The 26941-nt window shown below is 33.7% G+C and overlaps 1 long non-coding RNA gene across 1 annotated transcript in view; it reads left to right on the forward strand.

The window, feature by feature from the left end:
* The first annotated feature begins 4630 nt into the window (after positions 1-4630).
* The window catches only part of LOC144291024 (uncharacterized), a 43750-nt gene continuing 21439 nt past the window's right edge, over positions 4631-26941 (forward strand). The window contains exons 1-4 of the long non-coding RNA XR_013358467.1: positions 4631-4948; positions 6278-6385; positions 18600-18705; positions 20261-20303. This is a non-coding gene — a long non-coding RNA (uncharacterized LOC144291024). The remainder of the gene's footprint in view (positions 4949-6277; positions 6386-18599; positions 18706-20260; positions 20304-26941) is intronic.

Below are 26941 nucleotides of genomic sequence, written 5' to 3' on the forward strand. Positions count from 1 at the left end.
TACCTGCCCATCATCTTGGCTCTTTTCCTTTATCCATTTTCCTTCCCCTTGTACCCATTATCTGTTTATCGGTGTATCTGCCTGTGAGCAGAGAGTAACAGTTTAAAAGGTACATTCAGGCTTTGAACTCCATTTTAGACTCTGTATTGTATGGTGCCTTTAACTGGTTTAAATGCATGAAAGGACATTTACCTGAAGTAGTATTACTGGGATTAGTAGTAATAAAAAAAATCAGAACAATTCAGAGAAAAAAAAAAAAAAAACTTTTCAAGAGACCTCTGACATCTTTCTGAGATGCTAATAAATTATGATTAGCAGATAGCCCTTGAATTCACACCTACTAAGTCTTTCATTTTGGTGATAAACTTGTCAGGTAAAAATGATAAACTATTATAGAAGTGTGAAAACATTTTCTATAGACAGTTTGGTAAGTGTTTGAAAAATAATGACTGGCTTGGCATCAATATATCCTTTTCATTTCTGCTTCTGGCTATACTAAATCCTCACTTGTGAGCTGGGAAATATGAAACAAATTCAAGACAAAATGTACAACTTACTTATAAATTTAGTGAGGTGTGTCTTTAAAGGAAAAGAGATTCATTTTTGTTAATGAAAATTGTTTCTTTGGCAAAAATATAAATAGTTGTACCTATGGATGTTAAAATGCAACAATGTCTTGTTCTGTTTATTCTAAGTAACTAATGATAAATATAAAAATAATTTCATTCTTTGCAAATTTTTAATTTTCTTCTATTAGTATGGATGATTGATCTCATGATTTTTTTGTTACTGGAGGACTAAATGCTTATATTTATTTGAAGCATGTTTATACATATGTCTTTGTAATAGTATCTTTCAAAAGACATACATAAAAATAAACACTGGACTCCCATCCGGCTATCTAAAGATTTCCATGGCATTTATCAGTCTCTATAACCATAGTTATTAATGTACAAAACTGAATGTGGAAATTAAAAGCTATCCAAACAAAAATAAACAGTTCTTTTAAATATATCACACACTGAGATAAGAACAAAGGTGATCAAATTTAAAAGTAGTAATTGTTTTTTTCATGAATAAGTCCATCATGCCAGGCCAAATAAGTGGTATCAAGTCCTATTTTTAAGAGGAGGAAATTTATCCATGTTCTTTTCAGGAAGCATTTGTCATTTATAAGTGGATTAAAATGGTTAACTGATGAGAAAAGAGAGGCACCATGGAAATTTAAAAAGTAAATTTATTTGCTCATTTATTTTTTTTTAAGAAATTTATTTTTTTGAGAGAGAAAGAGCACCAATGTGCAAGCTTGAAGAGGGGCAGAGGGAGAGGGAGAGAAACAGACTCTCCACTGAGAAGGGATCATGCCCTGCCCTCCCCTCCTGTCATGCAGGGCTCCAGTCCTAGGACCCTGAGGTGAAATCATGACCTGAGCTAAAATAAGAGTTAGATGCTGAACTGACTGAGCCACCCAAGCGACCTCAAAATGTGAGTTTAAATGTAACAAAGAGAATTTGTTTCAGTGAAGGAATGAAAAAAATGTAAGGGTAAGTTGCCTGATACCTGATGAAATACCCCAGGTTGCCAAGTAAACCCATGTATGGCAAGGGCGAATGTAACCAACTATTTTGTTCCTGATTACGTGTATTCAAAATAGAAGTGACAACATTCTATATACATTTTTTTTCTATTTACATTTTAAAATCTAAGTGGCAAGAATAAGGCCTAAAACAGATTTTTAGGGCAGCCAGGGTAGCTCAGCAGTTTAGCGCTGCCTTCAGCCCAGGGTGTGATTCTTGAGTCCCAGGATCGAGTCCCATGTCAGGCTCCCTGCATGGAGCCTGCTTCTTCCTCTGCCGGTGTCTCTCTCTCTCTCTCTCTCTCTCTCTCTCTCTCTCTCTCTGTGTCTCTCATGAATAAATAAGTAAAATCTTTAAAAAAAAAAAAATAAAGAAATGTAAACCAGATTTTTACTCAAGGAAGCACATTCAAAGGAATGTTCTGGCTCTAAATAGATTAGTCAATTTTCTAAACCCATCTATACCAGATTCAAGAAATTTATATAATTATCAATGATGTAGAACAGACACTTCACATCTCAGTTTCACCAGTTTCCTGAATAATCCCTTATGCATAGGAGGTACTAAGTATTGTTAAATGAATAAATGCTCCTAAGACAACAATAAAAAAATTTAAATATTGTGTAATGCAAGAAGTTTACAATATATTATTTTAAAGTGATTTTTGAAAAATAAAAAAGTAATGATGAAGCAGGAGAGCTATGTTGTGTCTCATGGAGTCCACAGGTGGATCTTGCAGACAAAGGAGAGTGAGTAAAGCAAAGGAATTTAGAAATTTATTAAGCAAGGATACAGAAAAGCTCTCAGGAGTGAGAGGGGTTCTGATAGGGTTGCCAACATGGGGCCCCACTGAGAGTCTTTAATTTAAACTGACCAGGGAGCTTGTGGCCTTATCATTCTTTTGATGTTTTGGTTTGAGTAAGGGCTGTTAATAACATCTTTAATGGCTTACTTGTTTTTAGGGTCTGGTTATTCTTTGTTGGTCACAGGTGACATAAAAAAGACATTCTCCCTACCCACACACCTAGAGCAGCGTGGTCTGGTTTCCTTACACCTCAGCATTTTTGGGATTTTTGTAAACCTGATCCCATTAGCCCCCTACCTAATTCTACCCAGCCCTGCCTGTCCTTTACTCAATGACACACTAAACACCAAACCAAATTATTTGTTCTTAACAGTTAATACTCAGTTACACAAATCCTTTTACACTACTTCAGCTAACTCTACCCTGGATAAATCACCATAAAATCATTTATATCTTAATTTTACTAAATAAATTTTATCATTTAAATAGCAAACCCTAAAGGACTCTTACAGACACTTCACATCTCATATTCACCAGTTTCCTGAATAATCCCTTATGCATAGGAGGTACTAAGTATTGTTAAATGAATAAATGCTCCTAAGACAACAATAAAAAAATTAAATATTGTGTAATGCAAGAAGTTTACAATATATTATTTTTAAAGCAATTTTTGAAAAAAAAGTAATGATGAAGTAGGAGAGCTATGCTGTGAACTAATGAATAAGGTGAACATACAGAGCAGAGTTACACTGGGACAAAAAAAAAGTGAGGCAAAAGCAAGGAGTTTGCAAGATATTTGAGAGGATGATACACATGAAAAAATGTGTATAAAGTTATTTTATAGTTTTAAAAAGAAAAAATAAAATTTTATAATTTTAAAAAGATCATTCTTTGGCAATAATAAGGTTGGCACTTTTCAAGATGAAATAAATTATACAGAATGCATCACAAACACTAAACTATCAATGAGTAGATAAGGAGCATTTAAACAACAAAAGAACAAGAAAGTAAGATTTCCCTAATGGTGTGTTTTGTTTTGTTTTGTTTTGTTTTCTTTTCTTTTATAATATAATTATTTGAATCCCTTCCACTAAAAATGAAAGAAAGAAAGAAAGAAGAAAGAAAGAAAGAAAGAAAGAAAGAAAGAAAGAAAGAAAGAAAGAAAGAAAGAAAGAAAGAAAGAAAGAAAGAAAGAAAGAAAGAAAGAAAGAAAGAAAGAAAGAAAGAAAGAAAGAAAGAAAGAAAGAAAGAAAGAAAGAAAGAAAGAAAGAAAGAAAGAAAGAAAGAAAGAAAGAAAGAAAGAAAGAAAGAAAGAAAGAAAGAAAGAAAGAAAGAAAGAAAGAAAGAAAGAAAGGCAAGCCAGCCTAAGGGAAATGTCAACAAAACTAGTAAACACTATACTGCTATGAATTATAAAACAGAAATAGAATGGGTCAAATTATCATAAGCATGAAGATTTGATGCATAAAAGCAAATGTGCCAAAGAAAATGATAAGGCAAGGAACTTATTTCCTTGAGAATTGAAGAATTAAACACACACAAAAAAGATACTACCTCCAATGAAGGGATCTTCAACACTTGCAGAAAGTTTAATGATCTGGTTTGAGAATAGTTAAAAGTAGTGTAAGCTTATAGTCTCCAATTTACTGCTGAGTGCAAGATCACTGAAATTCAGTTTGGAGATGGTTTTGACCCTATTAACTGGAAATTTACCACCTGATATTTTTCCCCTGATAAATCCTTTCAACAGTATGAAACCTGTGATCTAATTGAATAGGAAATCTAGGGCCAAAAAAACCAAAAAGAATTTCTGGACACAAGTTGAGAGAAGAAAAATAACAGACATACCATAAAGAATTAAGTCCAAAGATTTTAACACCTGTAATAAGAACAGAAGTGGGAACCCTAGAGCTGTGTGGCTTGAAAAGCATCCTGGCTCAAAATTCCTACCACTGTAATAAAGGAAACACCTCCTAAGCATGTAGGAAAATATACCTCATCTAGATATAACATAAATAAAGAAAAGGATTGAAGTCAAACCTCATATAACTATAAAAAGAAAAATGATAATAAGTAGAATAACTGCTTTACATACAACAAAATTACAAGAAAAAATATATACCTGATGTACTTTTGTAATGTAGCTAAGGTTCAGTGGGGTGAGGTCCAGAGCCTAAGATCAAGAAAGAATTCTTGAGATGTCATTGGTGCAAAATGGCAGTTTTATTAAAACATGGGGACTGGACCCCTGAGCAGAAAGAACTGTTACTCTGGGGTTGTAGGGGTGACTGATTGTACATTTGGGAGTGGGGGAGACAAGGAAAAGGAAGGTTTCAAAGGATTTTCACATGCTGTAGAAGACTAACAAAATACTTCAAGAAACTACTTTCAAGTTAAGGTTGTTTTTCCCTCTAGCAAGGCATTAACATTAGGACAGTTGGGAACCTCCCGGAGGGACATCACACAGATCCCACCAGGAGTGTGTGTGTGTGGGGGGGGTTTGCAGGGTGTCAGCTTGTGCTTTGTCCTCAGTTCACCTTCCGTTCTCTCATCATACCCCAAAAAAGTAAGAACTGTAAAGTTGTATTTTAAAGAATTTTTAAAAATAAAATAATTACTTAATATTATTAAAATTATTAATAGAAAACATGAGATTATTGGACCAAAGGAACATATGAAAAGGAATCAGACAGAGGTTAAAATGTAGAGGTGAGGGAGAAAAATCAGCTTAAAAATGTAGATTGAATTATGAGGAATACAGAGCAAGAACTACAGAGAATGTCATATAAAAGAGGATTAAGGGTGGAGAAATCACATGCTTTTTTTTTAAATCAAAGTGATTTTAGAGATATTAGTAAGTATAAAAAAATAAGCAAAGAGAGGCCAACATGCCCATGATAAGAAGCTACAAATAAAGAAGCCAAAGGCAGAGAACAAATGTGCAAAGACATCCTCCTGTATTTTTAAGAGAACTTGGCCTTTTAGAATAACTACCTTGTTACTCAAATCTAACATATGTGAGCAATTGACATTATATTTTATCTTCAAATCTTATTAAATGTGTGCAGGGCCTTCCAGCATCAAAGAGACATTTAGGTTCACTGTATTTGTAAATTTCATTTATTTATATTCATAAGAATCATTTAAGTACTCAGGAGATTACATCTGAATATTGAATTTTAAAGAATAAACCAAATATGTTAAATATGTAAATTTTTCTTAAAAGTTTCTGAACTTGTAGAGAAGAACAAATTACTCAAAGTTTGTTAAGATTTACTGGATTCATGCATAGTCTACTAAGATTTGCAAACTGCATTTGAAAACCTGAGGTGAAGGTCAAGTTTTGAGACTGAAGCTTTCATAAACTGAATGCTAATTGCTTAAATTTCTGAATAGACTTTTCTACCTTCAAAAGCCACCCTTGAGGACAACAAAAAGCTTGTATCAATATGGAGGTTTAATTCTTGGGATGTAATTACACCCAAGAAACTATAGCTGTGGCTTGTCTGGGAGGCTTTGGAGGAAGATGGTCACTGATTTTTGTCATTAAAAATAAGTAAAATAGCACTGTGCATTGTAGAAAGTGTTTTTTTTTTTTCCTTTTTGCTATAATTTCCTATAATAGGTTGTCTTGTGAAAAATGCCTACTGTTTAGCAGAGTGTCTACAGCTGTAATTTTCAGTTTACACGGTAGAGATAGTACAGTACTGAGGGAGGAAGCAAGGTTCAGAACATTTAGACCAGGGGCAGTGAGCCTGAATCCTTAGCACTTCCACGGATCATTCTAAAGGAATTAGCATCAATTTGAATGTTGTCTACATTGCCCTCTTCTCTGGGAGCTATTTTTCCACTTTCCTTTTTTTTACTTTATTTTTATTTTTTTAACTACTTACAGGAAAGAGACAATTGGTTTTTTTCAAGACATGTTCTGATTGGAGTAGCGAGTAAAGAAGTCCACAGCACCCTGCCTGTGAGGGAAGACTGATAACACACTTTTCAAAGAGTATGTTTTATTTATTTATTTATTATACATCTAATAGACACTAGTATTTCTATATGCAAATATGTATGTTTCCCTTAATCCAGGGAGTATACAGTGTTGATTAGAAAAAAATGATTTCAAATCTAAAGATCAAACAATGGGGAACAATTTGGAATGATAGATCTAGAAAAAAAATTCAAAGGTTGTTGAGGCTCACTCTCTCATTTCAATGCCTTGTTTAGCATAAAATATGCTAGATAAATTTTCCAATTTTATACCTAATATCCTGGTAGTCCAGGAAAGACATGCTTAGCTTCTATTCCACTGTTTATTTTTATTTAACTGCTATATAGCCAATTTAAAGCCATTTCCCTGAATACACCCAAATTAGATGACAAATATTATATATAGTATCCTATTGGCTTTAGTCTTAGGAACCCTGCTTGGAGTATGTCTGTAGAAACTATGCACTGTAACTATGTCCATTTCTTCCTCTTCTTTAACTAGACATGCTTTTCCACTAAATTTACAAGTAATTTGTGAGACTTTCTGGCCTATTCTCTTGTTTCACACAGCCTTATCCTCATTTATTTTGATATATAGGATTTAAAATTGGACTTGACTGATATGTGTACATGGGAGATGGGAATATTGAGCATAACATAGATAACACTGGGCATACCCTGTGCAAGAAAATGTGATCCTTGTGCTGTCTTCTTTACCTCCAGGGAAAAAAATTTTCTCTTTTCCCAAATCTCTTCCTCCTGACAGAAAGAAGCAGACAATTATGCAACCTGATCCAGGGCCACTTTCATTCAATTGATTTCCCCTTCTAACAATTTCTACATTTGGCTCATAAGACTTTAATTCACTGAGACTAAAATACAATGGGAACTCAAACCCAATTGGCTATAGGATTTTCAAAATGTAGACAAGGGCTGAGAGCTTTGTCCTTTGCATAAAAGGACCACTGTTTCTACTCTCCATCCTATAAAGCAATTCCTACAGGACCTTGTTCTAAGTAACTTTCCTTCATTTGTGGTCTCATATTGATATATGGATGTCCACCAAGAAAAGCTCTTCTAAAATTTAGTGGGTGAAAGGTCACAGGATCTTGGCATGAGAAGATTGCATATGTAAGGTCAGGGGTTGTTTCTAGGAGTATTTTATTATTTTATTTTATTTTATTGTATTTTATTATTTTATTGTATTTTATTTTATTCATGAGAGACACACAGAGAGAGGCAGAGACAAAGGAAGAGGGAGAAGCAGGCTTCCTGAGGGGAGCTCAATGAGGAATTCGATCCCAGGATCCCGGGGTCACGACCAGGAGCATCCAGGGTTGGGATGCTCAACCACTGAGCCACCCAGGTGCCCGTTTCTTGGAGTTTTTGTCAATCCTGTATTGTTCAAGTATACTGCTTTACTCAGTTTGTAAGCAATTCTCATGTAGTAGATATATAATCTTCAATTTAGATAGGTCAGTAATTCAGAGGATTTAAGGACTAGAAATTCCTTGGAAGGACTCTAGAGTCCTCTCCAATAGCCTGAAGCTAAGGGAATCCCACTGAGCATTCTCAAATTACCATTTCTATATTTTGCAATGTGAAATATGGTTGGAAAAATAAAAATAAGGCAAAGGCAAAGAGATACTCTTAAGTAGACCAGAAGAGTGGGTTATCTTTTTATATTTGGTGAGTCTGCATTTTCTTAGGACAAAATTTCACATCTTGCATTAATAAATTGGCATTTTAGTGTTTGGGCTTTATCTCACCTAACTGCTCTTTGGCAATATGCATTTTGTTTTTGAAGATCTCTGATTAGTACACCCTTCTAATTTCTCATCTTTCATCTATTCTCCTTTTCTTTATTTCACAAAGAAGTGAAAGGTTTAGAAGCTCAATTTTACAAGGACTCTCTCTATATAAATTCTAGATTACTGAAATAAATCAAAGAAAATAATTTCATCGAGTGAGTTCATAGAGATATGATCAATATAGCAATAATCACTTGTTCTTTTAGTCCTCAAGTGTATTACCACGTAAATATATTCTTTAACCTCATGTTTACATTATTGTTAAATTTTAATCTTTCTTTATAAATAATGTTAAAAAATAGATTCTTAGTGTAAAAACATTTTGGCCTGTATTTTCAATTCATGTTACATTGTATTATACCTTTTGTTAAGTCTCTATAAATTGACTATTTAATGGAAAAATACTTTAAATGACCTGTACAATGGCTATATTATATTCCATTGTATACATTTAATAGTAAACATTATTTTAAATTGAGAGTTTCATTGTTTACAACATTTTATTACTGCAAATATTGCTGATGTGCACAAACCGTATCAATCGATCAATTGATAATCATAGATTGAAAGATAAAAGTGGAGCTCCTTTGGTTCAAACGGTGCTGGAAGTGGGTTAAGACTCCACAGACTGTCTTCAGCTTCACTCCTAAAGATATTCCTTTGAACAACTAGGGTTAGAGATGCAAAGCTAATAAGTTTCTTAAAATTCTGATGAGCTCATCTTGATAAAATGATTATTTTAAAATATACAGCAAAGAAATGCAACTTTTCTTTTAATTCGATTTTGTGATTTATTATTGGAATACTATTCCTTTTACTTTTTAAGATTTTATTTATTTATTCATGAGAGACATACAGAGAGAGAGAGAGAGAGAGGCAGAGACACAGGCAGAGGGAAAAGTAGGCTCCATGCAGGAAGCCCAATGTGGGACTCGATTCTAGGACTCTGGAATTATTCCCTGAGCCAAAGGCAGACGCTCAACCACTGAGTTACCCAGGCATCCCGGAATACTATTCCTTAAGAGAAAAACAATTAAACTTCAAATACATTTTTCAGGTAAAAACCAAGACCTTCATTTTTTTAAAAGATGTTATTTATTCATGAGAGAAACAGAGAAAGAGACAGAGTCATAGGTAGAGGGAGAAGCAGGCTCCCTGAAGCAGGACTCAATCTCAGGACCCTAGGATCACAATCGGAGCTGACGGCAGACAGTCAACTACTGAGCCACCCAGGCACCTCAAAACCAAGATCTTTGAATTAGTTAAAAAATATGTGTATCACTGTGGATGCACAAAAACTTGTTTATGCTGGGACATTTTTGAACAACTATTCATTGAACCTATAGACTAATTTCTGTAGTATTGACTCTACACAGGACACATAATGAAAGAGATGCTTTGTATGGCTGAAGAAAGGAAAGGATACCTCTAACTGTAACAGCATTTCTAAAAAGGTGTTGAAAAGTTGTAATTACCTGTCAAGAGTTAGTCATTTTTTAAAATAAAATGGTTGGAAAAATAAAAATAAGGCAAAGGCAAAGAGATATTCTTAAGCAGACCAGAAGAGTGGGTTATCTTTTTATATTTGGTGAGTCTGCATTTTCAGTCATGTTTAAGCTACCTAGAAAATAGCCAATATCACTATCATTTCCTTAGGGACTTTTCTAAGACTAAAAATTAAAATCCAATATAGCTTTTAAACAAATTTCCCACAACAAAGTAACACAAATATTTTCAACATAGTACTTCAGCTGAGAGATGGATGACGGGTAGGTGTATATCTGAACATTTTTTTTTAATATCATGAAATTACAAAACAAATACACTCTTTAGATAATGGATGAGATGGAAGGCAAAAGAAAATCAGGATCAGTGTAATGGGTTATGGAAGTTACAATCATGTACTTGAAGCACTGCTTAATATTCCCTGAGAGCACCATGGACTTTATATATATGTATATATATATATATATATATATATATATATATATGGACACAAAGTGAAAAGTCAATAGTTTTAATAGACTTCAAATAAAATTGAATATATTAAAATACCTTGCCTTCAGGTGTTTGATGTCTATAGAAAAAAACCTTCATATAAAATGAGTAAAGAATGTAGATGAAACAAAAATATGGATGTCATTGAGCAGTACTAATACTGTTCATATAGAGTTTTGTTTCAGACTATAAAATATGACATTAGTCACTGTGGAGACATTAGTCATTGTAGGTTAATCTCCAATTATTTTCACTTACTGGTTTTATGCTTTTCTGTATTTCCTTCCCATTGAGTGCAAATAGGGCCTGCCTCTTGTTTCTAACTAACAGACTATGGCAAAGGCAGTGCTATATTGCTATCATGATTAAGTTGCATTACATGGCCAAGAGCTAGAGATTCACCTTGCAGGCTTAATGAAGTAAGTTAAGTGGCTATTTTGGAGGTGTCCATATGTCAACAAACTGTAGGCAGCCTTTAAGGATTTTAGGTGGCATCTTTGTTTTTTTTTTGTTTTTTTTTTTTTTTTTTTAAATTTTTATTTATTTATGATAGTCACAGAGAGAGAGAGAGAGAGAGGCAGAGACACAGGCAGAGGGAGAAGCAGGCTCCATGCACCGGGAGCCCGACGTGGGATTCGATCCCGGGTCTCCAGGATCGCGCCCTGGGCCAAAGGCAGGCGCCAAACCGCTGCGCCACCCAGGGATCCCTAGGTGGCATCTTTGATCTGACTATAGCCTCCACCTACAGCCAGAAATAATGCTGAGTCCACAGCCATCAGGAAATCAATTCTCCCAAAAATTTGAATAAGCTCAGAAGCAGATTATTCCTCAGTTATCCAGTCATGTCTTCAAATGAGATCACATCCTGACCAATACTTTGAGTGCAGACTTGTGAAATTGAGCAGATGGCCCAGCTTACCCATTCCCTGACTTCTGCTCCCTCAGAAACTGTAAAATAATGGATAAATTGTCTTTAAAGGAAAAAAATCATGGCTTAAAATTATTGAAGTTTATATAGTAATATGCAATGATCTGAATGTTGATACCCTCCTCCTCCCTGCAAAATTCATATGCTGAAATCCTAACCCCCAATGGGAGAATATTGGGAGTTGGGGCCTTTTAGAGGTGAATAGGTAATGAGGTTGGAAACTTAGAAAGGAACCTTGCCCCTTCTAAGGCGGAGAAACAGCTGTCAAGGCAGTGAACTCTCACCACACACCAAATCTGTTGGCACCTAGATCTTGAACTTCTCAATGTTCAGAGCTGTGAAAAATAAATTTCTGTTCTTTATAAGCTACTCAGTTTATAGTTGTTTGTTGTTGTTATAGCAGACTAAACAGACTAAGACTATCACTCATTTATGGTGATAAAAGAATATAACACTTTTAAGTACAAAAAGAATGAAAATCAGCTTGGAGTGAAGAAGAAACAGAGTAACCCTATTTTTAAAATCAGTTTGGTGGTGGGAGGGGTGTAGATAAAGAAAGCCAGAAGCAAAGTTAAAAGGAAATCTTGTTTCTTCTAAGGTCATATAGCAGTTGTAACATGCCAGATGAACCGCATTCCCCCCTTTTTAAGCTTTTATTTATTTATTTGACACACAGAGAGAACATAAGCATGGGGAAAAGTAGAGGGAGAGAGAGAAGCAGGCTCCCCATTGAGCAGGGAGTCCAACACGGGGCTCTCTCCCAGGACCCCAGGATTATGACCTGAGCCGAAGTTAGACCCTTAACCAACTGAGCCACCCAGGCACCCCTGAGCCCCCTTTTTGAGTTATAGTTTCTTTCCTACCAATGATGCCCCAGAACTACTCTGCTTTTTTATTCATTACTATAGTTACCCAATTGCTACGCTGCCCACACCTCACGACATCACCCTGTCTTTGGTTATTACTCTCTTTACATCCACCTTTGAAACAGAATTCAGTCTGTTTCCCTTAAATTCTCCCTGTTATCCATCAGCACAAACCCGGACCTTGCAAAAGACATTTCCCTGCAACTCTTGTGAAGCAGCATCCCTCAGTTTCTGTGAAGCACCTTTCTTCATTGCATCATATCAAAAAGTCTGATGCTGTCACACTAGAGCCCTAAGCCTGTGTTCTTGGCTGATTAGACTTTAATAACACAAACATGACATCTCTTAAGAGCTAAGTAATTTTTGTTGTTGTTATAAGACTAAAGAGCTAACCAGAGCAAGTTTGAAATGAAAACACATTTGTAGAAAATCAGGTGAAACAGTATATAAGATAGAATAACGTTTAAAAAATAATAGTAAATAATAATCATAGAACATAGTAATAAATTTATATTTATATTTTAAATATAATTTTAGTTATAATTATTTTATTTCGGTTAGGATTAGATGGCTGCCAAAGTATCTTTTAATTTTAAATGAATTGTTTATTGTTTGTTATAATATCTAATTACATGCTAAACTTTATCTCCTTTTGTGTATTCTGAATTAGTATGCATTCAATGAAAAATTTAATGTTTTTTTCAGACTGTATGTTCATAATGGTTAGATAATACAATAACAAAGTCTGATAAAATGATGAAATATTATAGTGTTAGACTAAAATACTTTGAGAGCTTCTACAAGCATAAATCTCTAATTTCCCTGCCATTTTTTTCTCTTTAACAATAGCACCGAATAACTAATAATGGAGTGAAATTTAAATGTCATATTTATCCTACATTGTTTTTGACAACGTGACACATTTACAAAACTGACTCAGGGTAGCTATACACTGTAATGCTACTTTTGGGTAGAATATTTAAAGTAAATAAAGATTGTTCATGAAACTCACATTGAAAAATGATATCTGGTTTCTGAAAGTAGGAATGCTACAAATTTAAGCACTCATTATTAGCTTCTTAACTCTTGCCCTTCTTCCTTGCTTTCTATGCCCCAAATACCAAGCACTTAGTTGCTAATTAGTACTTTTACAAGAAAATTGCTTCTTTGCTTCAGGTCAGTGATCAGCAATAATTAAAGTAGCTAACACACTGCAAAACACACACACACACACACACACACACACAAAACCAGAAAATAGGAGATGTTAACTCATTCCACTTTTTAAGTTAATTAAAATAGGCAAAAACACATGCAAAAGGTAATATATCCTCCAATCAATATACACAATTCCATTTTTGTGTTACTGAATACCTTTATCTTAACTTAACCTTACTTATTATTTTTAATGTTTTACTATAAGATCTAACTAAACAAATCTGAGAAGAATGAATTTTGCTTTGGCCCACTTTAACAAGGAGTGTATCAAAGAACTAATAATGAAAAATGCAAGCATTCACCAAGTAATCTAGAGAGGGTTAGCACTCCAAGTAGAGTCAAGAAAAATATTACAAGTATATAGATTGTAAAGTAAAAGATACCTTGGTGATTATCAAATTGCTCTATTAAGAGAAAATTATTCTAGAGAAAGAATTGAAAAAATACCTATATTAAAGATATTTTTTAATTTTTCTGTCCATTTATTTATTCTTTCAAAAATTATTTATTGTTCGTCAGGACTGTGTCACTCCTTGAAATATAATAGTAAGTAAAACAAAATTAGCTCCTACTCTGTGAGAGAAAAATATTGATTAAGAATATCACAAATACATAGTTATAAACTTGTAAACATGCCATGGAGGAAAGAACATGGAACCCTGTTTTATCATATGGATTTTATAACATGGACTAAATAAACCATTAGATTATAAAATCTAATGCCATGCCTATAAAGGCATGGGTTAAAACTTTGAGACACAGAATGTTAACCAAAATTATGTAGTATTTTAATAAGTTGTGATTAAGTAATTTACATACTTGAAAATCTTTCTTTAAAAATACATACCATATTTTAAAATTAAAAAACATTATAAGGTATGATCACTTTTAAAAGAATAAAAATGGAAAAAGATAATAGTAGAATAGTCTTCAAGTCTCTTGTTTTTGTTAGATTTCTAGTGTATGTAGAGGATAGAAACTCTGCATACCCATATGTCAACTCTAATACATGTTTTATTACATGTTTTTCTTTCACTTAGTAATGATCTGAGTAGGAATTGTTAGAATAAGAAGTATTAAGCACTAATTGATATCTGTGTCAAACTCGCAATTTGATACCTCTGTGTATACTTCCTTAAACTTATGTAAAAGGTGAGCATTTTGAACAGAAAATATAATATCTAAGGCTTAATTATAACCTGTGGTTTTGTGTTTATATATTTGGTTGCAAAAATCTGTGTTGCAGTAAACCAGCTCTTTAGAAAAAAAAACAAATTTATAAACCCCTAATATAGCATTTGTCAATTTCTGTGTTAGCAATACTCCCAGAATGGCCAATTTTAATCTACCAAATATTGTCATGGATCTTGAAATTGGGAGAGATGTGAAGAATTGGCACTCACAAACCAGTTTAAGCTGGGTCCAGCACAACACTGGTTTCACCTTTTATGATACATCTTAACCTAACAAATCTATTTATGTGCCCAATTTATTACTAAATGTATTGAAAAAAGTATAATACTTGGAAAACTGTTTTTAAATAATGTGGAAAGGCAATATTCAGTATAAGACTACAATATTGTTCTTTTTTTCTTTTAATTCCTCATCGCACAATAGGCAAACAGTTTTCATAAAACTTGAGTTTGTGATTATTCTTCCCTGCAAAAATAACAACACTGAAAGACAGTGCTCACATTAAAAGGTTACAGAGTTTTGGCAAACCACATCAGTCTCTTGGCTTTCCTCCCATGGAGGATAATGTTGAGTTAAGTGTTAATTCTTCTTGGCATCAATTCTGTTGACTCTAGCTTTGAAAATACTGTCTGGTGGTGTAAAGTTAAAATGACACTACTCCATGTATCTCTTTGCATGGAAAGAATGGAAATTGTTGCATGGAAATTGTTTCTAGTGATAATATAAAAAATAATCAAGAGGACAAAAATGAATACAAAGAAATAATACCAATACCATAACATTTTTTTTTTTTTACATGGCACCATAATTCAGAGATTAAGAGTATCAGAAGTGAGGCCGCAGGGAAATAGTCTCCTGAAGACAGCATGGTCTCATCAGTATTTAGCAGGGTACACTGGGAAAGGGTTCAAAGAATTAGGAATCATTGTCAACATCCCTCTGAGGCAAGTAACAAGTCAGAAAGAAAGGATAATTTAGCATCCCTCTTTATAAACCCAAGGGAATGGTATCAAGCAGAATCTATATGCAAAGGAAAGTAAGAATATATCAATGGGAAATGAAAATACTGTTTTCAGAGGTGGAAAAGATGAGTTATGAATAATTCTTATTAAGTGATGCTGTATTTTTTTTTACATTTTATTTATTTGAGAGAGAGAGAGAGGAGCAGAGCGAGGGGGAGCAGAGGGAGAGGGAGAAGGAGACTCCCCGTGAGCAGGAAACCAGATGTGTGGCTTGATCCCAGGACCCTGGGATCATGACCTGAGCTGAAAGCAGGTGCTTGAGCAACTGAGCCACCCAGGCACCCCATGTGATGCTATATTTAAGCAACCTAAAAAAAAAAATCATAGTTCACAGAACATTTGCTTTAATCAGAGGTTAAGGAGGCCAGTGCATCAGCAGGTGGTGGGAGGGAGTGTTTTCTCAAAGATAGAAAAAAAAAAAAAAAAGCACAGGTTATATTTAGAAAATATATACATAAGGAGTTTTTGGAGGTTGTTGAAGAATAAATAAATAAAATGAAAGGAAGACAGTTCTTGTAATGCTCTGACATGTCTCTCTCATCTCCCTAACCTCTCCTCTTTCTTCAACTAATTCTTATTTTTGAGCCATAAACACTGCTGATGCTTTTGGTCCTGAATTTGGGTAGTTCTCTGACTAGCTTGGAAAAATCTTAATCTTCTCTATCTCCTTTTCCTCCCTACTACTTAAATTAAGAATCTTGGAACTTTTTATAACCTTAATTCCTAACCACTCATCAGTTTGGCTGCTTAATGTGTGACTTAGAATTGCTGCTTGTGTAGAGTTCACTCAGAAAAACATGATTCAGTAGAAAGACAGCAGAGCTTTTCCCCTGAGGGCAATCATATCTGATTAGAATGGAAAGGAGATACAGGTGGATTTGAAGGAGACCAGAGCCAAACAGATGAAAATTCATTTGCAGGAATATCCTCATTTAATCAGAGACCTATTGGCACGTTAAGTATACTTTTCCATACTTAAAATCTTTGATTTTGGAAATCAAAATACATATTTTACAACAACATAATTGAGGCAGTTTTAATTCTCCCTTCCTTTCATACCACCATTAATATCAGGATCCCCATTAACTTTAGATCTTTAGGGCATATTACAGAGCATATGGCCAGGATAACTAAAAGGCAGCTTAGGCAAAAGAAATTATATCTGTCAAGGACTGAGAAGTGTTTTAGATGTTACCTTCTTTGCAAGCCAACAAGATAGTATTCAGATTTTTCTTTTTCTTGTTTTTCCTCTCTTTAAAGATTGTATTTATTCATGGGAGACATAGAAATAGAGACAAAGTCAGAGACTTAGGGAAAGGAAGAAGCAGGTTCCCTGTAGGGAGCCAGACTCTGGATCACGCCCTGAGCTGAAGGCAGAAGCTCAACCACTGAGCTACCCAGGTGTCCTGATAGTATCCAGATTTTCATAGACGCTGGTAGAAGAAATGAGTGTCCTGGATCAGAGAAAAAGACAATTTTTAGTCACAGCAATGGCAATAGCCACTGTCTCATCATTTCTCATTGTTCTTCTGACCACTGATTTCTATGCATCTATGCAAAGATGGCCAGAGGATACATGCACATATCGTGAGTTCTGTTTCAGAAGTAAGGCCTGGAGATTAGGGAACCCAGATCTTTCATAAAATGGTAGGAAGCATGCCTGCCCTTTGTTCTGGAGGGATATATTATCTCTGCACCAAGTCTGGTTCACTATACAAACCTCCTTGAAAAAATAGTCTGGAACAAATTTAAATCAGTGCTTCTGCTCCAAGATGTACAGAAACATGAAAAGCCCATGGAGAGTTGTCTTCCATCACAAAGATTAGGAAATATATAGAAGGAAAAAATAATACTTACAGTCTATGTTGGCAATACAAAAGGAAAGTTTCTTTGTTGTTAAATTTGCCTTCATAACTTTGGAGGAGTTTGCCTAATGACATTTGATAAATTACTCATATTTAAGATGACAATGCCAGAAAATTTATAACGAAATGGCTTGTTCTCTAAGGCCTTCACAATTTATTGAGACAATCTACTATACATATACACGCACATGCACACACATGCAAACACCAAATGAAAAATAGAGAATGAGAAAGTAGCACTGTGGTAAGAATTACAATGTCAACTAAAAATGATAGTTAACAGGTATATCTGGTATAAATTTCCTAATAAAAAGTTTGTATGCAGACTAGAAGCTGGAAATAAGTTAGTAAGTAGAAGTAAGGCGTTGGTAAGCTGAGGAGAAGGTTCATTATTGTAGATTTTGTATTTGAAGATATCTGAATTTCAATGATCACCTCTCGGGAGAATGCTAGGTTGTTACTGCTTTGGAGCAATAGGCCCACAGATTGGAAGTGAAGATCTCTTTCAAGATAATGGCCTATATCTGGAGACAGTAAGAAAAATAGAGGGAAACCATGGAAAGCAACTTATTTATGGTGTATTGAGAACTTTATATAAGCCCAAAGTTTTGATTCATTCGGGATGTCAACAAATATTTTTGAAATATATCATTGTATTTTATTTACTTGAAGGAGTGAAGATTAGGGATTTTAGGCTCCGCTGAGGCAAGATCAACAAAAGACGAGCATGTCAAGGTGATGTCTGTACCGATCAGAAAAATTGAATAAGAGGTGAATATCAAAGGATTGAGAAATTTTATTAAATCAATACAGGAACTTCACTTCCTAATTTCAACCTCAGATTTTCAGGGGTTTTGTTTTTGTTTTTAAATCAAAACTCTGTTTTCTTAGAAATGAAAGACAATGATATATAAATAACAATAAACCAAAATTATTCTAAGGCTTTCTGTCCATAATGTCTAAATAACTCCGTAGACAGTTGTCTAAATTTATCTAAATGTCAAGCTAGAGTCAATCCCATTAACTTGATTTTCCAGGCTGTTCATAAGATTATCAAATAATATAATAAGCCCTCGCTTAAAGCTAGTTTTGCTGTTATATATTAATGCAACTTACCACACTCAATTTACATTGGGAGCATTTTAGATTTCTCCTTCAAAAAAGTGAAGGATTGCTTAGTCTCAGGAAGAGCAAGTGTTTAGAATTTACTTAAATCTTTAATAAATATGAAGAAACAAAATGACTACAATTATATATCATTTCCAGGTTATTACCTGTATTGTTATAAGGCACTAAGAGATGTTTCTTGGACTGTGTTTCATTTCTAGCCACAAGGCTTGTGATTCCAAAACTTGGCAGATTTCCATTCTCTTCCCTATTTCTACTAAACTGGAATCTCTCAGGAAAGACCTAGAGAGCTTGGATTTTTAACAGGTATGCTAGCTGATTTTGATAATTTTAGAAGAAATTGGGAAACTGACTTAACCAATTGAATCTATGGCTCCGTGGACATCAATGAAAAGCAAAAAAGCAATGGGCCTTACACCAAATAACTTAAACACTAAAATCCATGTGTTCTTAATCATAACATCTTATATTTATTACACTCTGCCTCTATGGTAGATGTGTTGCTAAATATTTTAAATGCATTAGCATGGTTACCATTCACACCCACCCTCTGTGGCAGAGTAATGTTAACACATCCATCTTATTGATTGGGAAATGAGCTAAGTGAAGGTAAGTAATTTGTCTAAAGTGAAGTGGAGTCATGGATATTTGAAATCAGTTCTTCTAATTCTGAAGTCTGGGCCCTTAACTTCCTGTCCTCATTACTTAATTTGCATCTTTACGTTTTCAACGGAAATATCACCCACCTTTACTTCTTTGTCCAAAATTATCCTGGATATTGTAATTGTAAGGACCTGCTCCTTATTCAGCTTCCTATCCTTGCCTCACTCGAAATCCTAAGTGTTAGGTACACAATGAAATACAAAACAATGGCCTATTCTGAAGAATTATGCTCTCATCCTGACTTGCATCTGGACTGGAAGAGATTCGCATGGTAATATCATTTTCACTTTCGTTTTATTTATTTGTGGAGAAGAAAGAGAACCTGGTCTGTCAGGGTTACAGTTCCTTATTGGAGAATTCCGAATTGATTTATCATGTTTCTCCTATAACTTTAGCATAATTACAACATACAAATGCATGCTTTCTTTGCATACAGCTCTGCTAATATTTTCTCATGTTTTAATGGTGCTTCAACTTCTAAACCGGCAGACTCTACGAAGGTGGCATTAAATGAACCATTCTTATCAATGGGAGCTTTGAATGTGGCTCGAGGGCTGTTGGTACACAGCAGAGAATGACTAAATATGGTAAAAATAAGCAAATGTTGCACAGATGCTCATAGCTGACTTCTTGGTTTCCAACTTATTAAATGGTCTTTTTGCAAACCTATAGATCGTTATTCATGTAGATTCTCTTTCGAGGGTGCTTCAGTAGAGGCTGCCTATTCTGAGTTAATGAGAAAAGTCCTAATTAAGCTAGCCATATGTTCAATTGCATTTATAAATGGAAAAATAGCCTTTTTTTTTTGCTGCTGATACTACCATTGTTGCCATCTCCTGCTGCTATGGGTGTCACTGAAGCACTTACTGTTTCAAGTCTCCTCTGTATGCCAGCGTGTGCATTCCAGGCCTGCACTCTGTTTCCTGAGAGATTCTTGGCACGCAAGCTGAATGCCTGCAATGCTTGCTTATGAAAATATCTTTCTGGAGATCTATGTCTGTATTGAATGCAACTATGTCTTCAATTTTGCCCTAGGGATATAGATCTAGCAATGCTGCCAAAACATATTCTTCCTTTTCAAGCATTTAATCTATTCTGGAGCACACAGGAGAGCCCGGGAGTCAGGATTGCCCTACATAGCCCTTATCCCTTTTGCCGTGATATTTAGACTTCATTTTGGGTCTTTTCTTCTCTGCAGGTGCAAAACATTTGTTTGAACCCAGGTCTTCACTGGAAGTCAGGTAAACACTCTAGCGTGCTGCACCTTACACCTAAAACTGCTTAGAGGGACATATTTTCCTTTTTTCAACTACCCATGCCTACATGTTTGGAAAGTAAAATAAAAACTGCCGATAGTTTTGATGATCTCAGACCAATATTTAATTAATTATTTATTTATTTATTTATTTATTTATTTATTTATTTATTCTATTTAATTTATTCATATGATAAGCATGTATAGTCCACCTAATATGACCCCTATATTTTCTGAAAAATAAAAAGAATTAGCATCTATCTGTATGGGTCTTCTAGCCATAGTCATCTGTGGATTTGGGGTATGTGCGTAGGTTTTGGGACACTAAACATATATCACTATATTAAGTATTTATATAATGTATATAAAATATACTATATATATGAAATGTATATAAGTAACATACTTGGATAACTCCATATCTTGTTTAAATCAAGACAAAGAAACAAATGCTTATATAAATATAGCAGCAGGAGATAAATATACTCACAATAAGATATTTTGTTTAATTTTTTGTACCTTTATCGCACTAAACTTTCTCATTTATTTAGTTATATGTGTTGACCTTAAAAATAAAACCACCAGTTATTTTACTGGGAAAATGAGTTTACTGTTGCATAGCAGAGGACTTGCAATTTGGGACATGCAAGCTTTGTTAAAATATTGGCAAGTGGAGAGATAAAAGGAGAGGAACTTTGTAGAGAGAAGAAGGAAGCTGAGAGGGGAGGCTTTGAACAAAAGTACATTGGAAGGAAGTGAGAATTGAAGGTAGTACCAGGTTGTCATTGGTTGAGTTCTGCTATCATTGGTTGAGCTTGTTGACAGGCTCTCCAGCAGAAGAAACTCTCCTGGTAGAGGAGTAAAGTAGGCTTCTTCCTCCGAGGGAATGTGATTGGTGGTATTTATCAATGTATGATGTGGATGTGAGAGCAACCCCCCTCCGGCCTCCCAAACTCATTTCAAATGAAGCTTCTTTTTGGTTTCCCATTATGATATGGAGAAATTCTTGTGTTTGTTTTCTGGTACTGTTTTCCAACTGAGTGACAACCATCAAAAAAAATAATAATAATAAGTCCTTTTTCAGTCATTGTACTAACATCAATGAATTATTCTCCTAGATTTTACCTGATTATCTTGAGTATTTCAGTTTTTTTTTGTCTTGAGTATTTCAATTAAATTATTATATCAACTGCAAATGATAATGATTTTTGTCTTCCTTCAAAATTTATGTTCCATTTAAAAAAGAAAAAAAGGTTTTGAACTAATTTCCAGAATAATTTAACAATTAGATATTTTTTTTTTTTATTGTAATGAGAGGGCTGGACATTAACCTTTTGATTGCCAAGGCCTCCACTTGAAAAATATCCATCTTGGATAAACACATTGCCAGATACACAGCTAGATATAGAGCCAGGCCACCCTACTCATCAAGTTCCTCTTTTTAGAAAGCTCTGTTTGACCATCTGACTGCTTGCTTTTCCCTTTCTGTGCTTCAATCCTGTCCTTAGGTTTTAAATTTATCAATAAAAAGTGAACCTGAAAAATCCTAGGCACTCTGCCCTTGACCCCAATAAAAACGGAACCCCAGTTCTACATTCTCGCTATCTCTACCTGTGACCTTGTGTGTGCAGTGTAACCTCAGGGACTTGTAAGTAGTAAACCTTATCTTTGCAAAGTCCCCTCATGGTTGTTGCTGAGGCACATCTTACAGTCCTAATAAAGGGCTGGTTCAGCCACAACATTGGTTCTGGTTGCAGAAATGCTGTAGGAGGGGTCAGCACTAGTAATAGTTGGATCCAGATGAGCGTCCCACGCATTTCTAGCTCTCTATAGGCTGAGACCAACACAAACCACAATGTTACATAACCTTTATATTAAGAATATTTATCTTGTATGTGGCTTTATTAGAAAATCTACTTTTCTTGGTAGATTTGTTATGAGTATCTGAATCCAAATAGATATTTTTTGGTATTTTTAAAAAATAAATTCCTAGGACACCTGGGGGGCTCAGTGGTTGAGGATCTGCCTTTGACTCAGAGCATGATCCCAGGTCCAGGGATCGAGTCCCACATCAGGCTTCTTGCAAGGAGCCTGCTTCTCCCTCTGCCTGTGTCTCTGCCCCTCTCTCTCTGTCTCTCATGAATAAATAAAATCTTAAAAAAAAAAAAAAGAGTAAATTCCCACACACAGTGCTAGCCTATTACTATAAGATAAGGGACTCCAAAATTTGATAACTCTTCACTGTTAAGCAAGTGAAAAAGATGGTAAATATAATTCAACTATATATAGTGAAATAAAATAAATTATTATTGCAATATCAGTCTATAAACATTCAATATCTATTTGTGTAATGTTTCATGGATATTATTTTCTACATTTTTTGAAAAATTACCTAATTCATTAAATTACAGTGATTTTATTTTTGTATTTGCAAAAACATATACTTGTCATGGTGACATTGCAGCCTAAAAATGGCATGGAATTTTATCTGTGGTCTAAAGATATGTCATTTGATTGATATTCCTGATAACGTTACCTTGTGTAATCATGATTAGATAACCTGTCAAAAAATGGAAATGAAAAATTTATATTTAAAGTCATAGTAATATTCTATTAATAAGTCTATTGACTCTCTTTTTCTGTGACTAATGTTCACTGCGTTAGCAATATTTTAGCATCCCACTATGTATAAATGCAGAATGTCTAAAAGAAAATAATGGGAAACCCATTTCAATGAAAATTGCAGTGAACTTTTAAAGAGGATTTGTCATTTGAGTTAGGAGACTATTATAAACTGGGTCTAGAAATCACTCCTTTGGAAAGGAGACATTTTTGGTCTTTATCTCATAGACTTAACAATAAAAAAATTATCAAATAGCAATAACTATACAAGGTTTCAACAAATTTGAGAAGCACCCTAGATCCATTTTTCATTTCCAGAAGGAACTGATAATTGAACATGATAAAGGAGGATCACTGAGTGATGTAAACCATTGTCTTCCTTGCTATACATACGTAAGCATGTTCTGAAAGGGAGGATCTACTGATCTTTCTGAATATGATACATTTGATTATTTTATTATGGACATCTATATCCTAGGATTATATTAATCCCATTTTTTTCACAGACGGTAGAGATGATTTAATACATGAAAAGCTTAATTTAACCAGTTCATTCAATGTACTCTGGGTTTCTTTCTTTCTTAAAATAGTTTGAATTTTGAAAAATATTGAAGTTATTTCTCAACTTATACTTTTGCCACATCTTATGAAAATGCTGTATATAGTCTGAGAAGTAATTAAAAGGACATCTTATGTCACAAATTTCAATGAGTTTTAATCGTATGTAAAATGGTTTAGTAAAAATAATTGTATACTCTTATAAATAATACTGATACAATGATTAATATCAAGGTAAATTTTTATGCAAATATTTGTAATTCAGTATAGGGCCCTAATAGGCAGATAATAAACTAAAAAAAAAAAAAGGAAATAGTTAATCATCTAATTGTTCAGTATTATCAAAGAGTGATAGGATGCTTAGGATAACTACTTATCAGTAAAGTAAATACATGATTAAGTTTTTTGAATCAGAATTTAAGTTATATAGAACTACTCAAGATTCATTGAATATAGTAATGATCATTTGTAAGAATATTTTTTCTATTCAATTCTATATTATGTACTAAAAACGTTTTAAAATGCATTATTGGAATATGGTGTCATAAATACCATTTGCATTTATAAATTCAAGTAGTCTACATGTCAGGTGAAATCTAATAAAACATTATTTTGGAAGACATTATTTCACAAATTCATATTTTAAAAATGACTGAAGCCCAAGTACCTAGCAAAAGCCATCTATAGGAGAATAATTTCAGTAGTTTTTAAAAAGCCAGGAAATTATTAGATAATATAATTAAGAACTTGTTCTTGTTTTGGAAAATAGAGATGATAAAGTGAACATATGTGAAGCTGTGTACAAGGGACAAAAATTCAAACAATTTTGAGGATTTAAAAATGTAATATCTGAAAGTTGATGATCATGTGAAGATATATAGAATACATGTCTTAAATATATAAGATAAATATATACAATATATAGCTTTCCTACTAAAGGAAATAGAATATGTAAAATTACCTAATTAACTTAAAACTAATGTAAATCTAAATTTTTGTTTTCTTTGAAATCATGAGAACCTTTACATGTCATAAGCTTATAAATGCTTTATTTGACCTAATAATGTCACAGTTTGCAACATAGCCATAATTTTTCCTGCCAATATATTGTTTAAATATAATTATCTTGAAATTCAAAGGTGTGCAAAAACTTTAACAAGCATAATCTAATCAGGTTTTAAAATGCTTTGCTACAGCTGACCTTTAAACATGTATTCTAATCAATAATGAAATTTTATGTTGCACCCTGTATTGGTCCTCTGAATGGCATTGTAGGGTAATAATAGAAAGTGCACTTGAACAAATAAGCTTTCAAACATTGTAATAGATTTTAGATTATATTGTTAATGCAGAGAAGAATATGGAATCTATATGTAAATTACATTTATGATAAAGTAGTAGATTCAAGTTGTTCCTCAGAATTGTGCTTTAATTTAAATAAATTTTAAACGTATAGTTCTAAGTAAATAGTGATTTTGAAGTTCTAGTAGGAAAATCCAATTCAAAATGATCAGTTTCAAAGTGTTAATTTTACTTATAACTTTAATAAATATAAGAAGCATGAATGAAATAATGAGACAAAATGGAAAGGAAACTAATTTTTTTTAAATTGGTTAGCTTCAATGTCATCTTTTTATAATAGATTTAAATATATATATATATCAATAAAATATCTATTATATTTTCATTCCTCTGAGACATCACCTTTAATATGGTGGTATATATGTTTGAAATATATTTTGTTTATTTTGGGCCATTTGTTAAGCTAGAAATGGAATCATTTCCTGAACAACGCTGTTTTATTATAATTCCCATGGGGGTAGTTCTCCATAAGTCACAATATAATTCCCAAGCAATTTCAGTCAGCATCCTACAGTTAGGATTCAGTTTTTCCAGGCAGCACCAATGCTTATAAACACTTTTCAGAATCACATAGTAATTCCATTATTCAAAATTTTTTCTGTAGTTTTAACTGTCTGAACTGGACAGTTCTCTCAAGTCTTTCATATGATTGCAGTTGAGTGTCCCTAGGGACTTAATCCTCTCTGTTTATTGGGACAGGACTTTCTATTTCTACTTTATAGAAATACCAACATTAGGAGCCAATTATGAGAAAATTTCCATTTTCTTTCTTTACACATCAATGTTGTGTAGTTCAGAAGAAAATGAATGAACAGATCCTCCACTCCTTTAACACTCTATCACCTCATTTATTTTGTATTGTAGAAGCATGATCAAGGATACCCTACCCTCACTTTACTTTTCCAGTAAAGTATTCTCCAGACTATCATTTCTGGTCCTTGGAGTTCTGGGCTTGAAAATAATTAAATTGTGTTGAGTACCTATTTCTCTTCTATCACAGATTGTTTTTTACTCCCTAACCAGCAAATTATAGTCACCTGTTCCTTTACCCTCATTTAATACATCACCTTTTAGAAATACCTTGAGAGGTGTGCCTGGGTGCTTCAATCGGTAAGTGTCTGCCTCAGCTCAGGTCATGATCTCAGTCTCCTGAAGTCAAGACCTGAGGCAGGCTCCCTGCTCAGCAAGGAGTCTTCTCCCTCTCCCTCTGCCCTTCCCTCTGCTTGTGCTTTCTCTCTCTCTCTCTCTCTCTCAAGTAAATAAAACCTTAAAAAAAGAAAAAAAACCTTGATATTTCTTATGTGAGAATGTTTTCGTTTCTAAGTTTCTAAGGAAAATGCAGATTTTACTCTACTATATTTATTTGATCATCCCATTGTTAGTTTCTATTTGTAAGTTGAATACATTGCTACTAAAAAGCTAAATTATTTATAAAAATACATACATACATACATACTCATAAATCCAACCAGTCACTGCCCTTCAGTAGATTGAAATGTACCTAAACCATGTCAGCACTTAAAAAGGTAGAGAAGTTTCCCAATGTGTTCCTAGATGATTATATTTTTAATCAAAAATAGTTTCTATCAAAAGTCTTCTGTTGCAGGCTAAAGATACATTCATGACTAATTTAAAAAGTAACTGTGCATGCACATACACACACAAACACAGAGTAAGCAATAGTTTTAGAAAGCATTCTTTAAACTGATTCTGAAATAGCTTGCTTGTTTCAGTGCTTTAAGAGTAGGTCAACCAGTTCTTGAAAATGTTTGAAGCACTTCTTCATACTACATCTTAGTTTATTTCTATTTCTTCCTCAATATAAGAATATTGTATGAAAGTCCAATGCTCAAAAAAGAATGATAAGAACTAGATGAAATGTGGAAATACACAAAGTTGTTATGTCAATAATTATACCACAGGTTCATTATTCAGATTTTAAAGAAATTTAAGGCTAAATTGTCTTTGTTGTAAATCTAAGAGAAAAAAATGAAAATCTAAATTTGCATTATGAAATCCTTCAAATTGAATTGTGACTTCAGTATATTACAACATTCTCTCAAAATATTGTCTCAAATGTTT

This window comes from Canis aureus, chromosome 2 (assembly GCF_053574225.1).
Source record: "Canis aureus isolate CA01 chromosome 2, VMU_Caureus_v.1.0, whole genome shotgun sequence".
NCBI classification, from domain to species: domain Eukaryota; kingdom Metazoa; phylum Chordata; class Mammalia; order Carnivora; family Canidae; genus Canis; species Canis aureus.